Source organism: Salvia hispanica, chromosome 2 (assembly GCF_023119035.1).
Source record: "Salvia hispanica cultivar TCC Black 2014 chromosome 2, UniMelb_Shisp_WGS_1.0, whole genome shotgun sequence".
Classification (NCBI taxonomy): domain Eukaryota; kingdom Viridiplantae; phylum Streptophyta; class Magnoliopsida; order Lamiales; family Lamiaceae; genus Salvia; species Salvia hispanica.
The window spans coordinates 6040310-6049411 of record NC_062966.1 but is presented as its reverse complement, the minus strand read 5'-3'; the positions used below and the strand labels follow the sequence as shown (position 1 = coordinate 6049411).

Here is a 9102-nt window from a genome sequence, read left to right as displayed (position 1 = left end):
ACACAGTTTACCATTTCGATCCGTCCCTGAAAATTTAACACACTTCACTTTTACTATTTTTGGTAGTGGACCTCATATTCCACTAACTCATTCATACTCATATTTTATTATAAAACTAATACTTTAAAAGTAGGACCCACATCCCACTAATTTTTTCAACTCACTTTCCATTACATTTTTTGAAACCCGTGTTGGATCAAAGTGAGTTAAAATTTAGGGGATAAAGGTAGTACTATTTAAAAAACAGAGAGAGTACATTTTTTTTCAAAGGCTAGCGTTAACGGAATGGTTGATCCCTTTTTTTAAAGTAAATTAACATTTTTTTAAAGGCATGGCCCCGTAATATGAGAAAATATAGGATATAATCATAGACCAATATATATAATAAAAATAAGAGTGAATTGGAGAATTGGAATGCATAATGAGGGACGGAGGGAGTAGGGATGCATATTAATGAGGGAATTGGGATTCTAAAGTTTTTTTTTTATCTTTTAGTTAGTAATCTCTTTAAATAAATGGACAGCCATTTTTACTGTTCTTTAAAATTTAAATACCAAATTCAGCCCCTCTTAGCATTTAATTTTCAATTATTTGGTCTATACCATCATTAATTTGGGAAGGGCTAGGTATAGTATTTTCAAATTTTTGAAAAAAATCAAAATAGAAAAAATGAAATGAGTAGTAAATACCAAATTCAGCCCCTCTTTACTGTGTCCCTCTTTACTGTGTCCGCCAATGCCAAAGTCCCTATTTTTATGGATGAAGTGAGTAGTAAAAATGAAATGGAACAACTAATAAAGAACGGAGTAAATTGGAGAATTGGGATGCATAACGAGGGACGGCGGGAGTAGGTTTTTCATATTATGTGATTAAGATTTGAACCTATAATGGGCTATAAGCATATAACATTGGAGTACTAAACTTTAACCCGAAATAATTTGTGCCCACTCGTGCATTGTACTCCCTCTGCCTACCATTTAAAGCCATTTTAACTCGGCATGAGTTTTAAGAAATTGTTTGACTTTGTAAAGAGTGTGAAAATTTGGTAGGATGTGGGATCCGCATACTAAAAATAGAATAAAGTAAATGGTTCTATAAATCGTAGACAAATAAAAATGGCCAAAGGGTTCTTTAAAAAGTGGACATAGAGAGTATTTTTTACAAGCTTCTTGAATTTTCTCTTTTTGCCAATTTGGCCATTGTAAAATTAAACGCGTGTTTCAACAAATTTAAAATTCCGTATATATTGCAAAAAGTATAACTGTGACACATAATGATTTTGGTTCAATGTCTAATCAATATGTTAATTCTATCAAACTCAAAAGCAGAAGAAAAAATTGATAAAGTAGAAAGGTAAAGAATAGTACAATTGACAGTAGAGGAGGCACTAATACAATTATGCAACAAACTTCCAAATGGAGTACTAGGCATGGACGACAAAAATCATCTAATCTGATGGCAACCTTTACATGTCGACTTGCTTTCTGATTCACAGTCCCACTTTCTTCATGTAGGTGTTAAAACAATCAAAGCTAAAAATTTACACCCTTCAATATGAGTCATTCTTCGCTAATTAAGGCACCAACCAACATTAAGACTTTGTAATTAAAAATAAAATGTAATAAAATAACTACCATGACATTAAACCCTTAGATGGTGAGCAAGGACACTTGATACTACTTCAGAGTTGATATGATGGAGGAAGCATGACTTCAAGTGATGAAAAACAACCTACAATAATTGCCACAAGTCTAAGTTGTTGTTCACAACTTCTTTTCTACAAATGATTGGAAACGGGTATAATATCATGCAACAACTCTCAACATCGAATAAATAAACTTGTTTTTTTACACGATTCATACCGATGAAGTGCTCGTGAAAGTCATTTACGCCCTGCAAGATCACATAAAAGAATAAGGGGTATTAGCCTATCATCTTTGTGAATCAAAACCATCATTTGATGGGAGTTTTAATTAAGACATAGTACCTGTTTGAACACAATTGCACTCCGTGTGTGATCAATTGGAATGTTGAAATGAGGAGCGCAGAAGATATAGAAGTAAAAGTAGCGGTTCACATAGGTATTGTTCTCTTCTGTTTTTACTTAACAAGTTGCAGCGATCAAGCTGTACCGATTGCCGACGCATTTTATCTTCTTTTCTAATAGGACAGAACTAGTTGACCTTTACTTCAACTTCAAAACTCTTCTTTACGTATTGGCTAAAAAGTATCATACTCCTGTGTTGATTTCAAATGTGTTTTGTCATTTGTGAGAGCTAATCATATTTAAATTGTGATTTGAATCTGCATATATATAGAGGAGTGTTATAACTAGAGAATAAATCTCAGCCACATGTTATCTTAATCCAATGACTAAAATAAGTAAATAACTTTAGTTAATAAAAATTGCATAGGGGTATTTTAGGAAATCAACTTTGTTCTCATATTTTCACATACGCACACCATTCACGCTTACACACACAAACACACACTCTCTCCTTCTCTCACGACGGAGGTGGCAGAGCACACTTGCACCTCCTCTCCGGCGACACCCTCCTGCGGCCTGCCTGCCTCTCACGGCTGCCTCCTATCTCTGGCCCCCTTCTCCGGTCTGCCTCTCGCGGAGTACGGCTCACCTCCTCTCGCGGGCACCGACAATATCTCTACACCTGTGCCCTTGTCGCCTCCTGCTCCCCGACTAATTTATTGTAATCTCCATTGCATATACTCATGCTCAACAATCTCCATCGCCAATTGAAGAATCTTCATCGCAAGAACTGATTTACTCCATCGTCAATTATCGATTTCAGAATCTGCATATTCGCTATACTCACGCAGATTCTATAGATTTTTATCGCTAATACTGAGATTTTCCCTATCTCCATCACTCACGTTGATTTGTTGTGATCTCCCTAGCCAATTATACAATCTACATAGCTCCGCTCATGTTCAACAATCTCCATCATCAATTACAGATTCTTCATCGCAAGAACTGATTCTCTATTATCAACTGTCAATTTCACGATCTGCAAATTTGCTATTTCACACAGGCTACATGTCTTCAATTGATCAAATGGACTCGGTATCAATTCTATAAGAAGCCTAATTCGAATCTGATTCATCTTTGTATGAAGTGAATATTTCTTATAGTGAAGTAAATCTGACTTACAGTGAAGTATAACTGTTTCTAGGTGTATGGCATTTATCAGTAACTAAGATATTATGAAGTGAATATTTCTTATAGTGAAGTATAACAGTTAGCTCGTATACTGATACATTATGAAGTAAATATTTCTTATAGTGAAATAAATAAGACTTATAGTGAAGTACAATGGTGCATAAGTATATGGCTTAAACTGAGACCATTTGAAGTGAATATTTGTTATAGTGAAATAAACATTTCTTATGGTGAAGTGAATATTTCTTATAGTGAAGTGAATATTGTGATGTATATTGTGCATATAGTGAACTAGTATATGCTCACAGTGAAGTATTTATAGACTATTACTTCATTATCATTTTTATTACTTCATTTTGGTAATAAACCTTACTGTATAAACAAATCATTTATATTACTTGATTATCATAATTTATTACTTCATCTTATCAATTTACTACTTCATTAAAAAGAATATGTAGTTCATTTTAATGTGCAAACAACACAAAATGATTCTAAAAATAAAGTAATAATACATTATAATAAAGTAACATCTTTAACTGATGTGTTGTTTGTACATTAAAATAAACTACATATTTTTTTGATGAAGTAGTAAATTGATATAATGAAGTTAGTTATGTCTTTAATGAAGTAATATAAAGTGAAAATCACATTAAATGAAGTAACATAGTATTCTAAGTGAACTATCTATAATTATATATGATATGTTGTAAATTTATTTTGTATTCTTATGTATAGGTGAAAATTCCTCTAAAAAGAAGATGAATGCGAGTATTTCTTTGGAAACTCCTCTCAAATTACTTAGGCAAGTACTTCATTCACACACTTTATTACTTCATTCATGTTCTTGTTACTTCATTCATACACTTTATTACTCCATTCATGTTCTCTGTTACTTCATTCATACACTTTATTACTTCATTTATGTTCTCTGTTACTTCATTCATACACTTTATTACTTCATTCATGTTAATGCACACATGAATGAACATACAAACTGTGCTATATGCAGAGGACAAGAAATTGAAGGCTCTAGACTCTAGTACAGAATATTACCCCCATAGAGAAACTAATGGATTTAATTCATAAACTCTCATTATATTAACTGTTGTGTTCATTCAACATTAAAATGAACTACATATTTTTTTTAATGAAGCAATAAATTGATAAGATGAAGTAATAAATTATGAAAATGAAATAATATAAATGCTCTGTTTATACAATAGGGTTTATTACTAAAATAAAGTACTAAAATACTAAAATGAAGTAATTAGCTACTGTAATGAAGTAATAAACCTACGAAAATGAAATAATAAACTATTAATGTAATTTGACAAAAAAAGACCCTCGTTGAAGTAATGTGGCTATCTGATGAAGGACGAAAATTTTCACTCAATTTTCTCATTTCATCCATAAAAAACTAGATCTAAGGGCCCTAATTGGGTCTCTAGTTCTGCAACAAGTGGTGGATTTGTATATAATGAGAGTTTTGATCAATGTCGAACCAATTTTAAAGACCAAACCAGAAACCAAATCAGATTTTATTCAAATGGGTCGTTACTTCATCCCAATAATATCAATCATCGAATAAATATATTTTTACTTCATTCTAGTAGGTATTATTTCATTCAAGTATGTTTATTACTTCATTCAAATGAGTCTTTACTTCATTCAAATAGGTTTTTAGTTCATTCCAGTAGGTTTTCAAATTAATTCAACACATGCTTTATTCGAATTCACGAAATCTAAAAATGGCACACCGACAGCGGCCATGGTGGGGAGACGAAAAAAGGGGCATGCCGTGAAGCGCGAAAACATGCCACCTCCCCCCGGCAGCCGGGAGCGAAGATGAAGATCGAAACGGCGGTTTAATCTGAAACATCGAGGAATCTGAATCAGCGGATGGAATGCGAATTGGGATTTAGATGTTGAAAGTCGATGGAGATCGAATGGGGTGTTATTCCCCATTTCAATTTAATCGATAGGAGATGATGGATGAAGATGAAGAATCATTGCTTTTTCAGCGAGGTTCTGAGAGAAGAAGAGGCGGGGAGGCGGAATGTGAATGAGTTGATTTTTTGTAATCTGTGAACTCTAATTTTTTACCCTAATTATGAAATGACGTAAATACCCCCTTGTTGAAGTAAATTGTGTATGCAATGAACTGCGAAAAATAACCCTTGATTATTTAATCTAGCCCTTGATTTCTTGATCTTGTGGCTGTGATTTGTTCTCTAATTATGTACTTAATGGACACTTGTCCTATATTACTACTCTATATATATATATATATATATATATATTCCGATAATAAAAATTATAGATCATAATTATGTTATTGTTATCATTTTCGTTTTTGAATTGTTATTAACTAAAGTATTAGTTGATCAGTCCAAAATTGCTATTAATGTTCCCCACTTGTAATCCACATTCCACAGACTCGAAAACCTGATTGATTTCCACACAGTCCAAAGAGAAAGATGAGCTTTGGGTTTATGAATCAGAACGACATGCACACAACTGCAATGTGATTACAATGCAATTTATTAATTACGATTAAAATGAGTAATCATATACTATATAAAACAACATATATAAGGATAGAACTTATCCAAATGTAAATACTACTATCTTTATTTGATAATAGTATTACAGTATTTCTTAACTCTTAAATGTGACCTAAATCCTAACATTAACACCCTTCTGTTTTGGGGACGAAGACATGTTTATCTAGGAAGTCATAATAGAATAAGCTACTATGTAAAATGAATGTTATATATATCCGTCCCATTAAATATTAAATATTTTCTTTTCGGCACGAGATTTTATGTAGTGTTTAGTGAGAAAATAGAATAAAATAAAAGAAAAAAAAATTACAAATGATATTGTTTCCATTTTTGGAAGCATTTCATTTTTAATTGGATAACTCAAAAAGGAAAAGTTTCATATTTAATGGGATAGATGGAGTACTTCTAGTCCTCTTAAAAATAGAGATTTTGAATCTTTGATGATGGTATAAGTTTTAATGTAAAATTTTTAAAGTATGAGAGATAAAGAGATAAAAGTATTGTTTTTAAGTAATACTCCCTCCGGCCCACATTTAGAGTCACTTATTGTTATGGCTCGGGTTTTAAGAAAGAGTTGAAGTGTGTAATAAATAAAGTGAGATGGTAGAGTGTGTAATAAATGAAGTGAGATGGTGGAGTTGGTTGAAGGTGGGTCCCTTTTGACTTTTGATTTTTGTTTTGATTTATTTCAATGTAGATAATGTCATTTTTATGTAATTTTGATGAAGAATGGGGTAAAATTGTATGACAAAATATGGAAAATTTTAAACTGGAACGAACTTTTATGGCAAAAAGTGACTCTTAATCTGTAACGGAGGGAGTATTAGTGAAGTGAAATCAGAAAGAAAGAAAAAGAAAAAGTGCGTTAATGGAAAATGGGTCTTATTTCATAGAGAAGAAATTTCTAAAAATAGAGTGTTTCTATATTTAGGAAATGACCCAAAAAGAAAAAAAATTATGTTTTTAAGAAACAGATTTAAACATATTTCCCCCTCATTCACAATTTTTTTTTTCCGACTAAAAATTTAGTGATTTAAACATATTAAGATGATGTGTTTAGTAGAATAAGTCATTATAGTTGGATCCAAAAAATCCTCTAAGTGCGTGCGATTTTCACATAGTGAGATGGAAAGGTGATCGGCTTTGGTTTTCTCTCGGACGGGTCAGTCGCCGGTCTGTCTGTGATTTGGTACCTATTTCTAGTGTTTGGTTTCCTGTTCTGGTGTAGTTGTGCTTGGAATTTCTGTTGCTTTGCTTGAGTTTTTGTTTTTCCTTTTGGCTGTTGGTGGTTACGTTTAACCTGATGTAGGATTCGTCGGAGGGGGGAGCTGTGGATGGGTCGCCGGTGATCGGGGCTGAAGATGTGGAATCTTTGGCGAAAGATGTTAGAGCGAGGCAGGTAGGGGGCCGGAGGATGTCATCTGCAATCTGGTGTAATCTGGTCGGTCTTCCAATTCACTAGTTTGAAAAGTCCGCTTTGTTTGCGATAGGGAGCTTTCTAGGGACGCCTATACAGGTGGATCATGCGACCATCTCGAGAAGGAGGCTCTCCTTGGCAAGACTATGTATTGAAATTGATATATCCAAGTCGCCCCTAGAGGAGATAGTAATTGATATTGAGGGAAGGGAAGTTCGACAAAAGATCAAGTGGGACAGAATTCCTAAATGCTGGAGGGGATGGGGGGCTGCCCCTAAGCTCGAATGGAGTAGTGGGGAGAGATGTTGGTGCTGAGGTGGACGCAGAGGGTTTCCAAATTCACTAGAGTAGGAGAGGGAGGTATGGAAGGAACAGGGGTAGAGGTTTTGGGAGGTCTTACTCGTTTGGCCAGGGTAACCGGGGAGAGTGGGGGAGGTCTTCCCAGGGGCAGCATAGTGGGGCGGCAGCTGGATATATTGAGAATGTTTATGGGAAGTTGGATTCTCCCCATCGGGAGAAATATGGTGAGGAGGCGAAAGATCGCTTGCAAGGTATATCCTCGAATCCTAAATTCTTCAAGGTACTCCCGAATGGAGATTTTGATGCAGAGCAATACGAGGATGAAAAAAAGAGTGGGATCCAGATGAGAGCCATGATGATGAGGAGAGGGTGGATTTGGGGTGTCTAGTAGAGAAAAGGGGAGTCTGTGGGGGAGACTTCCCAGAGATGCTAGAGGAGGAAAATAACAAGAAGGGGAAGTTTGAGTCCTCGGGAGGACTACAATTATGTCAAATTGACTTACAACATCGTAATTTGGAATGCTAGGGGTGTTACTAATGCAAGCACTCAGAGTACCATCAAACATTTGATAAGAACACATAAAATTTCTGTTTTGGCGCTTATAGAGCCAATGACAAAGCCGAAACTAGTGTTCTTTGGTAGAAAGTTTGGGCTAAACTTCAAAGGCATGAATGAAAACGGTCAAATCTGGATCTTCACGGAGCATGGCATTGAGGCAGACGAGTGGGATGTATCTGAGCAAGTATTACACGCGCGTTTTTCTACTGGTGAGCTGGTCTCCCCTTTCTATCTTTCGGTGGTGTATGGGAAATATACCAGAATAAGTAGACAACCCCTATGGGACAAACTTCGGGAACTTGCAGTCAGGATGGAGGGTTTGCCATGGCTAGTAGGGGGTGATTTTAATATTTTTCTCTTGGAAGAGGAAAGAAAGGGATCTAATAAGAACAGGGCAAGAGAGATGGCGGAATTTGCTGATGCGATTAATTACTGTCAACTTCTTGAACTGGGAGCTGATGGTGCAAAATTTACTTGGTCCAGAGGAGATATTCTTGAGAAATTGGATAGCGCGTTGATTGGTGAGGGGTGGTTTGATCTGTTCCCAGAATCTAGAGTAACAAATTTTCCTAGAGTGATGTTGGACCATAGTCCTTTGCTTATCCAATGCCGACACCCAGGCCCTCCCATGCGGCCTCCTTTTAGATTCCAGAATATGTGGGTGAGACATCATTCTTTTATGCAGGTAGTTGAGGAATGTTGGAGGATTGCGACAGGAGAAAGGGGTATGTTAAACCTGCAGGTGAAACTTAATCGCCTAAAGAAAAAGCTGAAAGAATGGAACATGAATGTTTTTGGTAATTTGTTTGAGAAATTAAAGCAGGCTGAAAGAGATGCTCAGGAAGCCCTCAAGAGGTTTGAGCAGAGTCAAACACTTGCTGCACGGGCAGAAATGAATAGGACATCAGCTGAACCGGTTCTTAGATTGAAGATGGAGGAAGATTTTTGAAGCAAAAAGCGGCTATTCGTTGGTCAGTGGAAGGTGAAAGAAACACAAAATTCTTTCATGGGTTGGTTAAGCATAAAAGAGCCAAGGCTAGGATTTTCTCGATTGAGGATGGGGACCAAATCATTACTGAGGA

At 35.4% G+C, this 9102-nt stretch overlaps 1 long non-coding RNA gene across 1 annotated transcript; it reads right to left on the bottom strand.

The window, feature by feature from the left end:
• Positions 1-1327: 1327 nt before the first annotated feature.
• On the bottom strand, positions 1328-2221 carry LOC125203599. Its single transcript, XR_007173402.1, has 3 exons — positions 1988-2221; positions 1863-1893; positions 1328-1731 (listed from the first exon to the last, which is right to left on the bottom strand). It is a non-coding gene; the product is annotated as an uncharacterized LOC125203599 (long non-coding RNA).
• Between the last annotated feature and the right edge of the window lie 6881 nt (positions 2222-9102).